General features: G+C 41.9%; 1 protein-coding gene and 1 pseudogene across 1 annotated transcript in view; both read left to right on the forward strand.

The window, feature by feature from the left end:
* Positions 1-20,803, forward strand: part of LOC124775675 (sperm flagellar protein 2-like) — a 52,411-nt gene that overhangs the window by 6,304 nt on the left and 25,304 nt on the right. The window lies entirely within an intron of this gene.
* LOC124778435 lies at positions 4,344-4,461 on the forward strand (annotated as a pseudogene).

Raw genomic sequence — 20,803 nt, forward strand, 5'->3', positions numbered from 1 at the left:
CTTTGATGGACAACTCTCAGAAATATTTTCAGAGAATGATTCATAAGACTAATGAGTCTGTGATCGTCACATCTTCTCGCATGAAAGTTGATAATAGCCTTTCGGAACGATAATGACCAGTGTCGTAAATTTTGTTAAACAGTTTGTGTAAGACTTTGATGCCTTCTTCATCAAGGAGTTTAATAAGTTCGATTGGAATTTCATCAGACCGTGTGATTTTATTTGTTTTTGAGTGTTTGGTAGCTTTCTCGATTTCTTCTTTCATAGTTGGAGGTCCTGTTAAAATGTTGTTCCTAGAAATCTCAACATTTGGTCTAACATCTGAAAAGAGGTTCTTAGGGTAGTCTTCCCATATCTCTTCCTTCTCAGTGGTATCTAGAACTATTTTATTATTTTTGTTGGTTAATAAGGAGATGTTTTTGCTTCTATATAGCCTAGCAGTTTCTTTTAACTTTTTATGTAAGTTAAAATCGTCATGTGAAGCTAGCAAGCTGTCAATTTCTTCACATTCATGTTGTAGCCATTCGCTGCTCTAATCTTTGATTGTATGAGTTTCTGGGTATTATTGTACTTAGTTTGATCTAACTGGGCTTTATATCTTCACCGTTCATCCATCAATGAAAGAATTTCACCAGTCATTCATTTCTATTTCTATTTTAGATATCTTGTTTTATAGCCTATTTTTTCTCGAGCAGTGGTTAGCATAATATTTTTCACCTCTTCTCATACTCTGGTACTGTTTTCTTGGCCAATCAGAGGTTTCATTGTCACTATTATATTGATGATGTCCTTGCTAACTTCACTTCTTAGTTCAGACTGTTTGAGTTTTTCGTAAGCAATCTTCCTTTGTTGAGTTGGTTTTTTGTGTTTTACAGGTTTTGTTTTTAGAGAAACTACTAGTAGCATGTGGTCAGATGGAACATCTGCTCTAGGATAAGTGGATGCTCTTGTAACTGAAGTTCCAAAACGCTTGTTAATTAAACTATAGCCAATATGGTTACGGACTATATTGCCTTTGTTGTCAGCTGGAGATTTCCATGTATAACGTCGTCGTTGTGGTAATCTGAACGATGTATTAGTGACATTCATGTTTTCTTCTTGGCAGAATTGTAACAGACGATCACCTCTCTCGTTTCGTGTTCCTAAACCAAAAGGACCTACGAGGTCCTCATTTCCTAGCTTGGCATTTAAATCTCCCATTATTATATTAATTTCGTAATGTTTTGTAAGGGCAAAGACTTCTTTGACTTGGACATAGAAAGCGTCCACTTCTTGTTCATCTGCATCTGCAGTTGGTGCATATACTTGAATAATGTTGAGGTTAACTGGTTTGGCACTGAGCTTCAACAAGGCAACCCTATCGGAAAGTGACAAAAAATCCGTAAAGCTCTTGGAATAGCGCTCTGAGACAATAACGCACACTACTCTTCTATGGTTTCGGTCCTGATTCCCAGAATAAAACAGTGTACATCTAGCTGTAGAACACATTCCACTGTCAGGCCACCAAGTTTCTGCTATACGAAGTACATCAGTACTTAGTCGTGTCATTTCTTGGATAACATTTGCTAATTTTTCTGCTTCATATATACTTCGAACATTCCATGTCCCAGTATTAATTTTCTTCCTTGTGTTCATCCTTAACGTGGGTCCATTTAGAACTGTTCCCCCTGGAGATCCAACTGGGGAACTATTTAAAACTCCGGAACATTTAGAAATGAATGCATCCATCCATGTTGTTCACTAGGAATTATGTCGGGGTGGTATCCCGTTGCCTTCCCTCAAAATGGTAGCCGCTCCTAACATACAGACAGATGCTATTAGCAGCCGCCCACTGTGGATCAGACGCAACTGAGCCTGTTGGTCCGCCAGAAGTATTTGATTTCCCACCTACCACCCATATCTGGGAGGCATTCCCCTATCCACCACGCGTGGACTCTCCATCTAGGGGTTACAGGCTCCCCCGAGGGCGTAGCAAACTGAACTGGTTAAATCTCTACGGCTCCTACAAGCTTATCGCTTCTCCTATTAGTAACACACTTGAAGCTGTTCACTATAATAACAGAAATGCCAACTACACCTAGCACATTTGAAGAGTGGAACGAAAAACTTCCCAAGTGCCATTTTTTTTATAAAACGTGTTTTGAGACCATTGTTTTCTCTGTATTATGCTCCACATCCATGTTCTAAGCTTCAAATCATGGAGGAAATGTGTGAAACATTCATTACTAGAGGGCACATGGACTTTGTGCTAAGCAGTGATTACCAGTAGAGTTCCAAGTGCCATGCATCAGGATCTCTACCATTTAGCCTGGGATGGTTTGAAGAGACAATAAAAGTTTTCGGTGATTGGGCACAGCTTTTTGAGCTGCGACAGAGATTTTACAGTGATAGAGAAAAGAGGAAAGGTAAGAAAGGCTTTGTTTGAGCAAGGTTTACACAAGGCTATTGAGTCAGTTAAAGTTATAAACACTTTCCGTGTAATTTCAATGCATGGCAGCCGACTTGTTTGATTCTAAAGATGTTGCTGAAACGTTGTTGCCAATGCAGGCTTGTAAGATCCCCAAATATAGAGTCTTATACCCATCTACCTCAAAATAGTTTAATAAGCCGCGGTTGCAAAATGCTAACACGAATTCGTTACAGACGAATGGAAAAACTGGTAGAAGCCGACCTCGGGGATGATCAGTTTGGATTCCGTAGAAATGTTGGAACACGTGAGGCAATACTAACCCTACGACTTATCTTAGAAAATAGATTAAGGAAAGGCAAACTTACGTTTCTAGCATTTGTAGATTTAGAGAAAGCTTTTGACAATGTTGGCTGGAATACTTTGTTTCATATTCTGAAGGTAATTGGGGTCAAATACAGGGAGCAAAAGGCTCTTTACAATTTGGACAGAAACCAGATGGCAGTCATAAGAGTCGAGGGGCATGAAAGGGAAGCAGTGGTTGGTAAGGGAGTGAGACAGAGTTGTAGCCTATCACCAATGTTATTCAATCTGTATATTGAGCAAGCACTAAAGGAAACAAAAGAAAAATTCGGAGTAGGAATTAAAATCCATGGAGAAGAAATAAAAACTTTGAGGTTTGCCGATGACATTGTAATTCTGTCAGAGACAGCAAAGGACCAGGAAGAGCAGCTGAACGGAATGGACAGTGTCTTGAAAGGAGGATATAAGATGAACATCAACAATAGCAAAACGAGGATAATGGAATGTTGTCGAATTAAATCGGGTGATGCTGAGGGTATTAGATTAGGAAATGAGACGCTTAAGGTAGTAAATGAGTTTTGCTATTTGGGGAGCAAAATAATTGATGATGGTCGAAGTAGAGAGGATATAAAATGTAGACTGGCAATGGCAAGGAAAGCGTTTCTGAAGAAGAGAAATTTGTTAAGATCGAGTATAAATTTAAGTGTCAGGAAGTGTTTCTGAAAGTATTTGTATGGAGTGTGGCCATGTATGGAAGTGAAAGATGGACGATAAATAGTTTAGACAAGAAGAGAATAGAAGCTTTCGAAATGTGGTGCTACAGAAGAATGCCAAAGGTTGATGGGTAGATCACATAACTAATGAGGAGGTATTGAATAGAATTGGAGAGAAGAGAATTTTGTGGCACAACTTGACTAGAAGAAGGGATCGCTTGGTAGGACATATTCTGAGGCATCAAGGGATCACCAGATTAGTATTGGAGGGCAGCGTGGAGGGTAAAAATCGTAGAGGGAGACCAAGAGATGAATACACTAAGCAGATTCAGAAGGATGTATGTTGCAGTAGGTACTGGGAGATGAAGGAGCTTGCACAGGATAGAGTAGCATGGAGAGCTGCATCAAACCAGTCTCTAGACTGAAGAGCACAACAACAACCTCAAATAGCTACATAAAAATTCTCACGCTCAAACATAAGAATGGACAAATGTCAATGTACTCAAGAGAGGAAAGAACATGGCAGATGCATGCCATGAAGCGCTTCATGTGAAAGACCAGGCATATTGAAATGCCTGATGACGATGTTGCCATTCTCCCTCAGCTGCACAGGATGTTTTACAGTAAACTTTCCATCATCTGAACCCAAGAATGGTGTTGCGTAAGAAACAGATGCCAATACTGAGAGATTTTTTCCCTGAATTGAAAAAAAATTGAATAGAAACATGAAACGGTTTTTGTTGAGTACAGTTCTTGTAGCTAAAATATTGCTAGTATGGTTTGGCAGTTGTATTGTGAAAAATAAACGTAATGCCTCTGTATTAATGGCATCTGAAATAAAAATTTGTTTATTTTTACTTAGAACCAGTCGGCTTCCTGGTCTGGCATTATATATATATATATATATATATATATATATAGCCAACGGCCTTGCCGCAGTGGTAACACCGGTTCCCGTCAGATCACCAAAGTTAAGCGCCGTGGGGCTGGGCTAGCACTTGGATGGGTGATCATCCTGTCTATCGAGCGCTGTTGGCAAGCGGGGTGCAATCAGCCCTTGTGAGGCAAACTGATGAGCACTTGATTGAGAAGTAGCGGCTCCGGTCTCGGAAACTGATATACAGCCGGGAGAGCGGTGTGCTGACCACATGCCCCTCCGTATCCGCATCCAGTGACGCCTGTTCGGGAGGAGTTAAGTTTAGTTTAGGTTTTGGATACAAGTAAGTTATGTTCAAATGAGGTAGATAGTTTTTTTAATTCTCCTGGCGTATATGAGGTCTGTCCTTTTGCATTTCCACTCGTCATTTATCTGAATGATAACAGTCTGCCACACTAGATAATACTGGATGGATTAAAATATCCCTTTTCTAACATTCTGTCATTCTAGCAAAATGGAGACTGGGGGTAGTAAGAACACAGGACAAAAAATTAATTATCTCTAGAAGACATCTCGATAATACCGCTTAATATTACATGCTGGTTCCTGTTCATGGTAACCTGATTGAGTGATGTCAAATCGTGATACGAAAAAAAATCCCCAGAACATCACAGAGACATTTTCCGCCTGAACTGTACTCTTCACACATTGTTCTCATTCTGCTGTCGTGACGCTCGATGCCTCGTGTTATTTGAAAAAGACACAAAATCGCGACTCTTCGGACCACGCTACACGCCCCCAATTACTGCTGTCCTGTTTCTATGTTGATTGGACCAATGAGGACGTGCAGGTCTATGTACCGCTCTGTGCAATGGTCTTCTCTGAGGTACCCGATTCCAAGTGCATTGCATAACGTTCCATTCGCAATGTTCACTCGAAAACTGGAGATGGACCTACATACAGTGACAGCAGGAATTTCAGTCGGGTTTGAAAGCGACTGTTACTGACAAGCCACAGCACTCATCTCCGGTCTCTGTCGCTTACGATCTTCTGACGACCACTATTCCTACGCCGTGTTACATCTCTGCGATTGATATACTGTTTCTTGTAGACAGACTGCAAAATCTGCGTTGATACTCCAATTAACTAGGCTTCTTCGTTCACGTGCGCTCATTAGCGTATTCAGACATGATTGCGCACTTCTGTCACGTCTCCACGTCGACCCAGTCTACTGCACTGATACTATACACTCAGGTGACAAAAGTCATAGGCTCCCTCCTAATATCATGTTGGGCCTCATTTTGCCCGGCGCAGAGCAGCCACTCGAAGTACACTACTGGCCATTAAAATTGCTACACCAGGAAGAAATGCAGATGATAAACGGGCATTTGTTGGACAAATATACTAGAACTGACATGTGATTACATTTTCACGCAGTTTGGGTGCATAGATCCTGAGAAATCAGTACCCAGAACAACCACCTCTGGCCGTAAAATGGCCTTGACACGCCTGGGCATTGAGTCAAACAGAGCTTGGATGGCGTGTACAGGTACAGCTGCCCATGCAGCTTCAACACGATACCACAGTTCATCAAGAGTAGTGACTGCCGTATTGTGACAAGCCAGTTGCTCGGCCACCATTGACCAGACGTTTTCAGTTGGTAAGAGATCTGGAGAATGTGCTGGCCGGGGCAGCAGTCGAACATTTTCTGTATCCAGAAAGGCCCGTACAGGACCTGCGACATGCGGTCGTGCATTATCCTGCTGAAATGTAGGGTTTCGTAGGGATCGAATGAGAGATAGAGCCACGGGTCGTAACACACCTGAAATGTAACGTCCACTGTTCAAAGTGCCGTCAATGCGAAGAAGAGATGACAGAGACCTGTAACCAATGGCACCCCATACCATCACGCCGGGTGATACGACAGTATGGCGATGACGAATACATGCTTCCAATGCGCGTTCACCGCGATGTCGCCAAACACGGATGTGATCATCATGATGCTGTAAACAGAACCTGGATTCATCCGAAAAAATGACGTTTTGCCATTCGTGCACCCAGGTTCGTCGTTGAGTACACCATCGCAGGCGCTGCTGTCTGTCATGTAGCGTCAAAGGTAACCGCAGCTATGGTCTCCGAGCTGATACTCCATGCTGCTTCAAACATCGTCGAACTGTTCGTGCAGATGGTTGTTGTCTTGCAAACGTCCCCATCTGTTGACTCAGGGATCGAGACGTGGCTGCACGATCCGTTACAGCCATGCGGATAAGATGCCTGTCATCACGACTGCTAGTGATACGAGGCCGTTGGGAACCAGCACGGCGTTCCGTATTACCCTCCTGAACCCACCGATTCCATATTCTGCTAACAGTCATTGGATCTCGACCAACGCGAGCAGCAATGTTGCGATACGATAAACCGCAATCGCGATAGGCTACAATCCGACCTTTATCAAAGTCGGAAACGTGATGGTACGCATTTGTCCTCCTTACACGAGGCATCACAACGTTTCTCCAGGCAACGCCGATCAACTGCTGTTTGTGTATGAGAAATCGGATGGAAACTTTCCTCATGTCAGCACGTTGTAGGTGTCGCCACCGGCGCCAACCTTGTGTGAATGCTCTGAAAAGCTAATCGTTTGCATATCACGGCATCTTCTTCCTGTCGGTTAAATTTCGCGTCTGTAGCACGTCATATTCGTGGTGTAGCAATTTTAATGGCGAGTAGTGTAGCATTGACTCAGCAAGCCGAAGGAGTCCCCTGCAGAAATACTGAGGGATGCTGCCTTCGTAGCCCTCCACAATTGCGAAAGTGTCGTCGGTGCAGGATTTTGTGCACGAATTGACCTCTCGATTAGTCCAGAATGTTCTTCAATACAATCACGTACAATTGTGGCCCAGTGACATGGCGCATTGTCATCCGTAAAAATTCCATCACTGTTTGTGAACATGAAGTCAGTGAATGGCCGTGAATGTAGCCGAACATTACCATTTCAAGTCAATAATCAGTTCAGTTGGACCAGAGGACCCAGCCCATTCCATTTAAACACAGCCTACACCGTTATGGAGCCACTACCAGCTTGCAACAGTGCCTTGTTCACAACTTAGGTCCACAGCTTCGGGGGGGCTGCGCCACATTCGAACCTTACCGTCATCATTTATGAACTCAGATCAGGACTCGTCTGAAGGCCACTGTTTTCCAGTCGTGTATGGTACAACCGGTATGGTCACGAGCCCAGGAGAGGCGCTGCAGGTGATGTCGTGCTGTTAACAAAGGCACACGCGTCGATCATCTACTGCCATAGCCCATTACGCCAGATTTCGCTGCGCTATCCTAACGGATATGTTCGTCATACTTCCCACACCGATTTCTGCTGTTATTTCATGCACTGTTGCTTGTCTGTTAACACTGACAAGTCTACGCAAACACCGCTGCTCTCGGTCGTTAAGTGAAGCCCGTAGGCTACTGCGTTGGCCGTGGTGAGATTTACGAGGTGCATCCAAGTTCTAAGGCTTCCGATTTTTTTTCTCCGGACTGGAAAGAGATAGAAACATGCACATTGTTTTAAAATGAGGCCGCGTTCATTGTCAATACGTCCCAGAGATGGCAGCACCATACGGCAGATGGAATTTTACCGCCAGTGGCGGGAATGAGAACTGTTTCAAATACTTAAAATGGCGACGTTTTCCTTACTTGAACAGCGTGCAATCATTCGTTTTCTGAATTTGCATGGTGTGAAACCAATTGAAATTTATCGACAGTTGAAGGAGACATGTGGTGATGGAGTTATGGATGTGTTGAAAGTGCGTTCGTGGGTGCGACAGTTTAATGAAGGCAGAACATCGTGTGACAACAAACTGACACAACCTCGGGCTCGCACAAGCCGGTCTGACGACATGATCGAGAAAGTGGAGAGAATTGTTTTGGGGGATCGCCTCCAGAGTTGGCATTTCTGTGGGTTCTGTGCACACAATCCCGCATGACAACCTGAAAATGCGAGAAGTGTCATCCAGGTGGGTGCCATGAATGGTGACAGACGACCCCACGGCTGCCCGTGTGGCATGTTGCCAAGCAATGTTGACGCGCAACGACAGCATGAATGGGACTTTCTTTTCATCGGTTGTGACAATGGATGAGACGTGGATGCCATTTTTCAATCCAGAAACAAAGCGCCAGTCAGCTCAATGGAAGCACACAGATTCACCGCCACCAAAAAAATTTCGTGTAACCGCCAGTGCTGAAAAAATGATGGTGTCCATGTTCTGGGACAGCGAGGGCGTAATCCTTACCCATTGCGTTCCAAAGGGCACTACGGTAACAGGAGCATCCTACGAAAATGTTTTGAAGAACAAATTCCTTCCTGCACTGCAACAAAAACGTCCGGGAAGGGCTGCGCGTGTGCTGTTTCACCAAGACAACGCACCCGCACATCGAGCTAACATTACACAACAGTTTCTTCGTGATAACAACTTTGAAGTGATTCCTCATGCTCCCTACTCACCGGACCTGGCTCCTAGTGACTTTAGGCTTTTTCCAACAATGAAAGACACTCTCCGTGGCCGCACATTCACCAGCCGTGCTGCTATTGCCTCAGCGATTTTCCAGTGGTCAAAACAGACTCCTAAAGAAGCCTTCGCCGCTGCCATGGAATCATGGCGTCAGCGTTGTGAAAAATGTGTACGTCTGCAGGGCGATTACGTCGAGAAGTAACGCCAGTTTCATCGATTTCGGGTGAGTAGTTAATTAGAAAAAAAATCGGAGGCCTTAGAACTTGAATGCACCTCGTAATGCCTGAAATTTTGTGTTCTCGGCACACTATTGACACTGCGGATCGCGAGATACTGAATTCCCTAACGATTTCCGAAATGCAATGTCCCTTGCGTCTAGCTCCAACTACCACACCGCAATCAAAGCCTGTTAATTCCCGTCGTATGGCCGTAATCACGTCGGAAACCTTTTCTCGTGCATCACCTGAGTGCAAATTACAGCCCGGTCAATGCGCTGCCCTTTTATACCTTGTGTACGCAGTACTACCGCCATCTGTTTATGTACCTATCGCTTTCCCATCACTTTTGTCACCTGAGTGTACAACGGTCATACACAAACACGCTTTTCACTGGTTTGTCGCCCCGGGTAGCTACGTGGTCTGGGGGGGGGGGGCCTTATCACGGTCCGCCCTGCTCCCCCGTCGGAGGTCCGAGTTCTCCCTCGGGCATGAGTGTCTGTGTTGTACTTAGCATAAGTTAGATTAAGTAGTGAGTAAGCGTAGGGACCGCTGACCTCAGCAGTTTGGTCGCAGAGGATCTTACCACAAATTTCCAAATTTTGTCACTGGCATGACGTCCGTTAGCAACAGAAGGTCACGGGAGCGCCTGGTACCAGTTATACGCCATCTAGAGCTCTCCATAGCGGCCATTATGCTCTTTTAAGGTGTTGATTGATATTTTGTCGAGTGACCTAATGATCTGCCGAGCGATTTCTGTTGCATGGACGGAGAACACTGGTATTGGAGCATATGATATTGTTAGCTGGGACACTACAAGTTCGGCCACTTAATCCGAAAGTGTTTTTTTTCGCCGCGCAAAATGGCTCATATATGGTTGGTGAAGTTCAGAAATCAAACATGAATCCACAAAAGCAGCTCGATGCAACTCTAAAAAATTCTGGATAAAATCAACTTTGAAGTTTTCCGATTGTCTTTAACATGCTAAAGCAGGGTCGACATTTCTCGACAGGTCGTGTGACTCTATGACAGAATGATCGCCCACCATGTGTGGGACATGGATTCCTAGTCCTGCCAAAGTTTTAAACAAAGTTGCATGTTCCATGAATATTTCCATGAAGCGTAAACTACATAAGGATGTACAGAAATTTAATTTATAATGCTTTTTTGTTCAAACGATCTTTTATGAAAGATCAGTAATTATTTATTTAAAAAAACAGCAGTTATATATCTGTTAATTTACATATATTTGATGAATTTTATGTTTAAATCACGTATGTATTCAAAATGAACGGGAGGAAACGAAAAAAATAACAACCGAAACGACATTCGAACCAGCGATTAGCAGTCTCGATCGCTACTGACTTTTTTTCATCTTTAAGTTCAGCTTCACGGAATTGCTAGTAGAACATGCACATCTGTTTAAAAATTTGTATCAGCCGAGAATCGAACCTGTAACCCTTACGTGGCACGCGATCGTTCTACTACACAGCCACCCGGTCTGTTGAGAAAAATCGGTCTTGCTTTCACGTATTAAATACGGTCGGAAAATTTGTCAGTCCATTTTGTCGAGAATTTTTTAGAGTTGCAACGCACTGTTTTGGGGAATAAAGATTTGAGTTCTGAACTTCACACACCATAAACATTAAAAATTACATAAATCAGATTGCTATGTGGTCCCTTAATGAGTGTTGTGCCTTAAGTGTATTTGTGTGTAATTGTATATGACTGTAATGGCTGTGTGTAAAGTGTGGTGTCATATTTGTGTTATATAACTTTCAGAGAAGGAAGTAGGTGGCTCTAAGTGCTGAGACGTAGCAGTCCTCTGGATTAGCGCAACAAGGAGACACCACAAACTTGAGCTCACGTTTTAAGGAGAAAAAATACACTAGAAAAATAACAGACCCAGCTATCGATCTCACGTGAAAAGTTGGGCCATAATTCCGGTAGTAAGCAGTTATGACCTCCTGAATGTGCAGATTTTAAACCTTCGCGTGCACCGCTTGTTGGTCCCTTGCTCCGTCACACTCCCGCAGATTAGACACCGACTGCAAGTACTGTACAGAGGACTTACAACTACCGCTCTCCTATTCACGGGATGTTGAAGGCGAGGTTAAACTAGAGGGTGGGCAACATGTCTGCTGAACGTGTTTTAAAATCTTGTTCGAGAACACGCATAAAATACGCAATATGTCAACCTCACGCACATATTGGATATATACGAGGGGGGACCTAAAAGTAACCAGAATCGTAATGCTGCACATCGTGTACTTGTAGTGGCAGGTTGCGCCGCCAGAGGGTTGCAGTAGGAGCTCTGCTGAGTCATTCTGCCACGCTGCGTCACCCAACAGTGACAAGTGTGGTTTCTTTGGCAGCTCTTTGAGTGTGCATACAGTGCAGACGTGACACGAGGAAGTGGCTAGTTCCTATGAACAATGTGCGGCAGTGAAGTTTTGTTTCTTGCTCGGCAAGAACGCAGCAGAAACTGTTGCGGTGATTCAGACAACCTACAAAGACCATGTTCTTAGTAAAACTCAAGTGTACGAATGGTTTTCTTGGTTTAAAAAGGGAGAAATGGTCGTTGAAGATCAGCCCCGTTCCAGTCGACCTTCAACTGCTCGAAGCGAAGACAACATCGACAAAATCCGTGATATCATCAGTGATGATCAATGCAGGACAATCGACCAACTCTAGAACTTCTCCGGGTTGTCCTGGAGCTCAATTCAGCGCATCTTGACCATCGATTTGGGGATGCGAAGAGTGGCAGCAAAATTCGCGCCGAAGCTTCTTACCGGAGATCAAGGAGATTGTCGCGTTCAAGACTGTCTCGAAATGAAGGACGCGTTCAAAGATGATCCACATTTCTTCAACAAAATCATTACAGGTGATGAGTCATGGTGCTATGGGTACGATCCAGAAAGTAAACAACAGTCATCACAATGGAAATCACCTGGCTCACCTTGACCAAAAAAAGCTCGACAAGTGAAATGAAATGTGAAAACGATGTTGATCTGTTTTTTTGACATCAAAGGGATCGTACACTCTGAATTTGTCCCTGAAAACCAGACAGTAAACCAACAATTCTATTTGGAGGTTATAAAACGGCTTCGCAGAAGTTTGTCGCGAAAACGTCCGGCGTTGTGGGAGTCTGGCGCGTGGTTCCTGCATCACGAGAATGCTGCCGCGCACGTGACTCACAGCGTTCGCCAGTTTTTGGCCTCAACGAAAACGACTACCTTGACCCACGCTCCCTATTCGCCGAATTTAGCACCCTCGGACTTCTTCCTATTCCCGAGGATGAAAAGAGACTTGGGAGGAAAGCGTTTTGCGGATGTGGAAGACGTAAAACGCAATGTCATGAAAGTGCTAGCAGCTATCAAAGAGGACGAATTTAAAAGGTGTTTCGAACGCTGGAATGAACGTTTGAACAAGTGTATTAATGCTAATGGAGAGTACTTCGAAGAAGATTAAGGTTGTATTTGAAAACAATAAAGTATATGCTTTCTAGAAAGAAATTCCGGTTATTTTTGGGTCCCCCCTCGTATATGGGCTGTTGATAAAATATTGACACATCTATATTTTTTCCCAGTACTTACGACGTATATCGGCGATATTTTTTCATCGAATTTATCGATATACGGCTATCGGAACGGCAATGACGAGTGCCGATATTTTTGTTTTATATTATATTTTTTCTTAATTTCCTGTGAATATTTGAAACTGTTCTTGTAGTAAACCATAAATTTACTTTCACTGTGTGGAGGAATCGTACTACTTTTTGGTCTTCCATCGCGTCCAGTCTTTCTCTGAGACTGTGTGAAGCAAATATGCAGTAGGTTGCACAAAGAAGAAGTCCGATTGCGTTTGGGGGGGGGGGGGGGGTAGCGGTGTGATTGGAATGACAAGATTTCTGATGCGCACCAGTTTCGTTAAAAATAATTTTTAACGCAACTAGTGTTCCATTTCTTCACATCGGCATTCTTCAAAAACAGTTGTTGAAAATGACAAGATCTTTGCGATGGATGGATACGTGTGAGGGGAAATGCTGACGTGACCGGCGCGCAGCGCCACCAACAGGAACTGCGACGTTTAACTTCACTACGGATTCTTGACGCTACAATGCAGGTTAATGGCGTTTGCAGAAATGAAAAACCGGGGAAGTCGACATGAAATGTTCCGGACAAATCGGATACGTGACGAAACCGACCGACAGACCCATCAGACACCTTTTTTGTGCCACTTACATACAGTTATACCATTATTAGCAACGAAGTCTCACCAAGCGTGATCGTGCATCGTTTACCTTTCAGTTCTTTCATTAAGGGGAATAAGCAGGTTGATAACTTATTGATGTACAGAATATCTAATAATACATCAGTACTTAAATATTCAGCTCTAAGACCGGCAGAATATTTACAATGTGGAGCCGTTATTTTATAAGGCGGTATGTAGGTACTCTCACCCTCTTTGTATCGATACTGCAGTCGATATATCGAGACAGGTGCAGATATGTTTTATTAAATATCGATAAGCGGGACTCCCGATATTTTAAGAAATATCAACAGTCATAATTTTAAAAATATCGAGACTCCGATACACAGATATAATACAGCGTGATTATAATTAAAGTTAAACTTTCAAAACGCTGTAGAAATAAGAACACTGGTTTCTATTTAGCAAAAATGACAAAAAGCAGATTTCAGAGTACTTGACGGCTCAACACAAAAGTTTTGTCTCAAGTACAGATCGTTTGAGGATCAGTGGACAAAGTTGAAAACCATCGTACAATATGCATTAGATGAGTATGTGCCAAGCAAGATTTTAAGAGGTGGAAAAGAGCCACCGTGGTACAACAACAGAGTTAGAAACCTGCTACGGAAGCAAAGGGAACTTCACAGCAAACATAAGCATAGCCAAAGCCTTGCAGACAAACAAAAATTACACGAATCGAAATGAGGAGGGCTATGCGGGAAGCGTTCAATGAATTCGAAAGTACTTGCAGACAAACAAAAATTACACGAATCGAAATGAGGAGGGCTATGCGAGAAGCGTTCAATGAATTCGAAAGTAAAGTTCTGTGTATTGACTTGGCAGAAAATCCTAAGAAATTTTGGTCTTATGTCAAAGCGGTAGGTGGATCAAAACAAAATGTCCAGACACTCTGTGACCAAAATGGTACTGAAACACAGAATGACAGACGAAAGGCCGAAATACTAAATGTCTTTTTCCAATGCTGTCTCACAGAAGAAGACTGCACTGTAGTTCCTTCTCTAGATTGTCGCACAGATGACAAAATGGTAGGTATTGAAATAGATAACAGAGGGATAGAAAACAATTAAAAACGCTCTAAAGAGGAAAGGCCGCTGGACTTGATGGGATACACAGAGTACGCGAAGATACTTGCCCCCCTTCTTGCAGCGGTGTACCATAGGTCTCTAGAAGAGCGTAGCGTTCCAAAAGATTGGAAAAGGGCACAGGTCATCCCCATTTTCAAGAGGGGACGTCGAACAGATGTGCAGAACTATAGACCTATATCTCTAACGTCGATCAGTTATAGAATTTTGGAACACGTATTATGTTCGAGTATAATGACTTTTCTGGAGACTATAAATCTACTCTGTAGGAATCAGCATGGGTTTCGAAAAAGACGATCGTGTGAAACTCATCTCGCGCTATTCATCCACGAGACTCAGAGGGCCATAGACACGGCTTCCCAGGTAGATGCCGTGTTTCTTGATTTCCGCAGAACGTTTGATACAGTTCCCCACAGTCGTTTAATGAACAAAGTAAAAGCATATGGACTATCAGACCAATTGTGTGATTGGATTGAAGAGTTCCTGGATAACAGAACGCAGCACGTCATTCTCAATGGAGAGAAGTCTTATGAAGTGAGAATGATTTCAGGTGTGCCGCAGGGGAGTGTCGTAGGATCGTTGCTATTCACAATGCATATAAATGATCGGAAGTTCACTGAGGCTTTTTGCGGATGATGCTGTGGTATATCGAGAGGTTGTAACAATGGAAAATTGTACTGAAATGCAGGAGGCTCTGCAACGAATTGATGCATGGTGCGGGGAATGGCAATTGAATCTCAATGTAGACAAGTGTAATGTGCTGCGATTACATAGAAAGAAAGATCCTTTATCATTTAGCTACAATACAGCAGGTCAGCAACTGGAAGCAATTAATTCCATAAATTATCTGGGAGTAGGCATTAGGAGTGTGTAATGTTGTTGCTTTAATATGTTCTGCTAGCGGTGCTGTTATTCAAGACCATAAAAGTGGGTTAAAACCTGTGAGCTGTCTGGGGAAGTTAACCTTGCATTACTGTGCAATTGTTTCACCAGGTATCCAGTCTAGCTTACCAAATTCTCAACCAGACTAACATTAATTATAATCTTTTAATAGTCATACAACAACCGGTGATATATATATATATATATATATATATATATATATATATATGATAGATAGATAGAAGAGAATTTAAATAAAAAGAAATAAATCAGTTTATATTTGGAAATTTATTTTAACATTGATCATTGAAATTTCAGCATATTAAACTTGATTCATAACTAAACTGGTGCCTTATTTAGGATTGTGAAAATGTGAGATTGTAATCTTATGGAACACATCAAATATGGAGCCAAGACTGGAAGACTGCATACAACACTGCATTCATAAAATAACACATGAAGAACGTTGAAACATATGCAAGAGGAAATTAACCACAACCAACCGATTCAATTTTCACCCAAAGAAGTTACGTTCGTAGCATAATCCTGTCCGTCATATAATTACCACACACTGGTATACTAAATTCATACTAACTCCCTGTGAAATCTTCCCGAAAAGAGTAGCTGAGGGCTACTTTGATGATTACACCACATGCTTCACGTGGTCAACTTGGTTTACACAAAGAGTGTAACTCCACAATAATTTTGATAATTAAAATAAATTAGATCGAAAAGCAATTTACAAAAGAAAAGCCTCAAACTGGTTACTATCGTCTTACTATTAACCTGATGGGTCAAACCATTGTATGAGCACGTGGTACTGGTCTCACAAAGTACACCCCACGTGGGTTGAACATAAAGAAAAGTTGCTACATTGAAAAATATTGTCAAAGACTCTCACGCACATTCGCATTTAAGATTGATGATCTTAGTTAGAGTTACTGATCAACACGTGGTTCCACTTTACTCACAAAGTAGTGACAAAGCAACTACCGGAATATACTCTGAACTTCACACTCGAATTACACTGCGCTGCAATTTAAGATAACATTAGATATTTTAGAGCTAAACCTGAAATAAAGATGATTAAATTTTCAGTTAGGCTGAACTTAAGAAATCCATTGTCCTACGGACTTAGCAGACACGCGCTTAGCCGGAGATCTTACCACTTCTGACGCTCGCCGCAGACAGACTGACGTGGTCCCTTCCTGAGGGTGGCTCAGAAATACAAACGGAAGTGGCCGGAGAGGCAGCTTCCTATACCAACATGACAAGGGACAGACAGGACCATACTAAGGATAGAAACCTCTTTGCTTTTAGAAAGCGTAGCTACCTGTTCCGACGTTGGTGCTACTGTTCTCTAGCAGACAGGCTTGTCTGCTACCATCCAGCATGCAACTAGAAATACATTTGCTCATTCATCCTCTCACACAGAAGGGAAAGGGGATGACAGTATCTTATCATATACAGTATGTAAAAGAAAGCGGATGTAGGTTCCGTATGAGACTGTGTGACATGAATTACATATAAACTGTGTTTTAAAGTGTAGTAGTGTGACAGATCGTTCTTGTTTATGTGCAAAAGTAACACGTTTCACTGCTCAGTCTCCTCCCAGATAGTCAGAAACACCACAGTAAATTTAGAAGAGGAATTTATGCCCTAAATGACAACATATTTAAGAAATTAACATGAAAGGAATCCAACATAGACCTTTCATAACCCCAACGCTCCGGGAAAAGACTGTGCAGGAAATTTTCTGGCCATGCCAGGACATTCCCAAGCAGGCTTGTCACACCCAACGTAAACCAAAAATGTAAAGAAAAGGCAAAAGGTCACCAGCTACTTGCTAAAACACAATAATTTCAACACATCTTTAGAATCTACCAATTTCAAAGAGAAAAAAAACAATCTGTGACACCTATTTAAAAGATAGTGTAGACCTAATTCGGTCAGCAAATAAAAACAATGGTTCCTGTGTCATTAATATGAAAACAATTTCTGGTTGCTACCCTTATGGAGTTCACCAGTATTTGCTCATTGCAAGAGCCAACTGATCACAGGAAAATTTAGGACTGTTTATTAACCAGTAAAATTTATGAAAATAGCAAAGGTGCCACAGCAATTAAAAAACATGAAAATAATATCAGTATTATGAAGCAGAACATTGCAATGCACAAACCGCAAAGGCAAAAAAAAGGTAAGAGAAAAAACATGTTTTACGAAGTGGTTATCGCAAAAAATTCTATATATTATAAAACTAATAATTTGTAGAACTAAAAAAACTTTGTGGCACTAATTTAATCACTATATTTCAGTTAGTTAGCAAACAATGATCACTGTGTAATTATACTGAAACTACAATTAATTATGTGATTGTTACCCTTATGGGGTTCCTCACTATATATGCCCCATGCAAAGGCTAATAGATCACAGTCCAATGAGAATGAATAGCTATCTGACTGATAAACGAAGCAATGCCACAGGAATGAATTTACGAAACAAAATATCACAAATCTAATACATCACACAAGAACAAACATTGATCAATAAAACAGGTCTGAAAGAACAATAGTCAACACCAATAAATAAAACACCCGCAAAATACAAGAGTCAAAGTCTAAAAAAAACAATAAATAGAACACCTGCAAAACACACGAGTCAAAGTTTCTCTGACAGAAACACACGAGTCAAAGATTCTCTGACAGAAACACACGTATATACATTGGACTAAGAACCGTATAATCACTGTTCACCGACACACTCAGTAGTTCCACTGTTCCAAGGCACAATATAAGGGGAGGGGGGGTTCGTCGCCACAGCTGTCAGAAGGGATTTTTGTCCATCTGTTGCGTACAATCCCGCCGTCTCTGCCCTCCTATGAAGTTTCTCTTGGTGGCCCGTGTCACGTACATCTCGATTTGGTTCCATGTTTGTGTTGTCAAATTCGTGCGGTATCCTCGTTTGACAAGCCAGGTTGATATTCCTGGGCAAGGATGACACTTAATGGCTCTTTTTTGTGCCACCCTTATCAACCAGAGAACACCGAACCATGATTTACTGTCGCTTGACAGTGGGCATCCGCCAGGAAATGTTGATAGGCGTCGTTGAAGTCTGCCAGTTTCTCTCGACAGTATGTGTCAAAAGGCTCCAAGCCTCTTGTGTTGTTACATTCTTGAGTTATCCTGAATTGGCTCGCCGGTTTGATATTCCTGGGCAAGGATGACAATGGCTCTTCTTTGTGCCACCCTCAGTGACCAAAGAACATCGAACCATGACTTACTGTCACTTGACAGTGGGCATCCGTCAGGAAATGTTGATAGGCGTCATTCAAGTCTGCAAATTTCTCTGGACAGTACGTGTCAAAAGTCTCCACGCCCCTTTATCCCCTGTCTTCTGTCGTTTCACCGCGGCCGTCTTGTCACGGTCGCTTGCGTGTGGTGCTTTGTCAGCAGATGGATTTCCCCGCGGGGGACCGCTCGGCCATCTAAGGTCATCGCCTCCGCGAAGGGTCGCACTGGTGCGGCCGGCTATTAACTCCGGGTGCAAGGGAAAGTGTTTTCCGCGTGCCCTTCTTTTGTTGTCGACCACGCTCCCGAAGTGGCCCGGTTGACAGTGTGTCCTGCTGGGAAACCCGCCAGTTTACAACTAGTCCTCCTCCTCGCTGCTCCCGCTGTCTCGTAAGAGTTTAGCCGGATCGTTTTCACGTTCTCAACTGCATTCACAGAAATTGTTCATCGTAGTTATGTGATTACAAAATGTCATACATAATACCACTTAGTATTGTCTTTCACAATTTTTAAGAACGAAAGTGAGACTTAATTTTTTTTAATAAAAAAAGTTAAATGAATCGACAATATAAAAATTAAAGTTAAATTACTTGACAATATAAAAAATAAAAGTGAAATGAGTTGACAGTATAAAAATAAAAATTAAATGAACTGACAATATAATATCTAAATCCACATCACTAATGTGGTTCACTTCTGTTTTAATAAATCAAATGCTACTTATTAATTCACTAAAATCAATAGGATTATGCCTTGTGCAAGTATTGGTCAGGGCAGCATAGGGTTCACATGTTATTTACACACACACACACACACACACACACACACACACACACACACACGCACACCTGTTGTCTATACTACAAACTAACTACCCATAAACATGCGTTACTCAAAATTCTACTTCTATCCACTACTACCACTACTAGTTAATCCAACAAGCTACTTCAACAAAGTGTTTACACCACTACAACATTGTTCTAATTCGTCCTCTTCCTTACGCTCGCCGCATATGTCTTGTCACATGATAAATATGGAGAACTTTCCATAAACATACACAGTAAAAGAACAATGGTTATTTACACGCCAAAACATTTATACCAGTTGACACACCTGATAAGAGACTCGCAATTATACATTTATCATACTCATATATTCACACATAAAACAGGAAGAAAATTTCATCTAAAATTACGTTATCACAAGAATTAATCATATAGATGACTCTGAGCAAGGTAAAAATATTTTCCTTGTACAGGTTATACTACATTTTCTTACCCATTTCGTTCCTTCTTTAAGTTAACTTTCGCTTACAAATCAGTTATTTCGGCTGTGGTGGTTATTCTGGATTCATTTTTCATGAATGGCAAAATTGTGGTCTCCTCTATTCTGTAAAACAGTTTCATCTTAACATACTGAACTTACAACAGACACAAAAGATCCGAATCCTCCTGTAGTTTAAATGACAAATGTTTTGCTTCATCCTTATTACCTTAAACCAAGCTTTCCTTCGGTCCCATTATCAAAATTATTTAATCTTCCTCTACCTTCAAGAGGGAAATTTCCTCAGTACAAATCATGTAGGCTGCAGTGCATCCCGCACCAGCGAAAACAGTAAGCTGTAATGCTCACAGCATCAGCAAAACACATAAACGTCGCTTTTCTAGGACAAGAATAATTTTTCAGGCTTTGGCTCAACATCAATCAAGACTACAGAAAGGATCCATATTTCTGTTCCATTCTCCATTTGCTGAAAAACTGCTCGTCATTTGGCTGCCATAATACTATTTCAGGGCCACGTAAATTACACAAACCACAATTCTTCTTCCACCTTGAAGGGAATCAATCTATTGATGAAATCCACAGACAGCACTTTACGTACTCAGCTATAAGGAACAAAAAAGATATATCATCAATATTAACATATTAGCGCATATTGGGAAGCCATTGGTTAAACAATCGTATTATCGCATCCTGTTTTCAAGATTCCAAACTTACTCTTTCCTTTCTCAGAGTTTTCCTATCTTAAAATATTCATACAGGACGCATACTATAGTAAGAGATCCTCATTTATACTGACAGATATAGAATAGTAATAGATAGATAGTAGTACTGAAAGCAGAAAATCGGAAACAAGACTATTAACAGCTGGGGAGCTGGGTTTGCAAGTCCCATAATACCCACAGATCGGATATTCCCCTGAGTTTTGCATTAATTCAACACAGATCTTGCTTCTCTCAGGAGCGACTCTTTTCAA

This window comes from Schistocerca piceifrons, chromosome 2, assembly GCF_021461385.2.
Source record: "Schistocerca piceifrons isolate TAMUIC-IGC-003096 chromosome 2, iqSchPice1.1, whole genome shotgun sequence".
In the NCBI taxonomy this organism is placed as follows: domain Eukaryota; kingdom Metazoa; phylum Arthropoda; class Insecta; order Orthoptera; family Acrididae; genus Schistocerca; species Schistocerca piceifrons.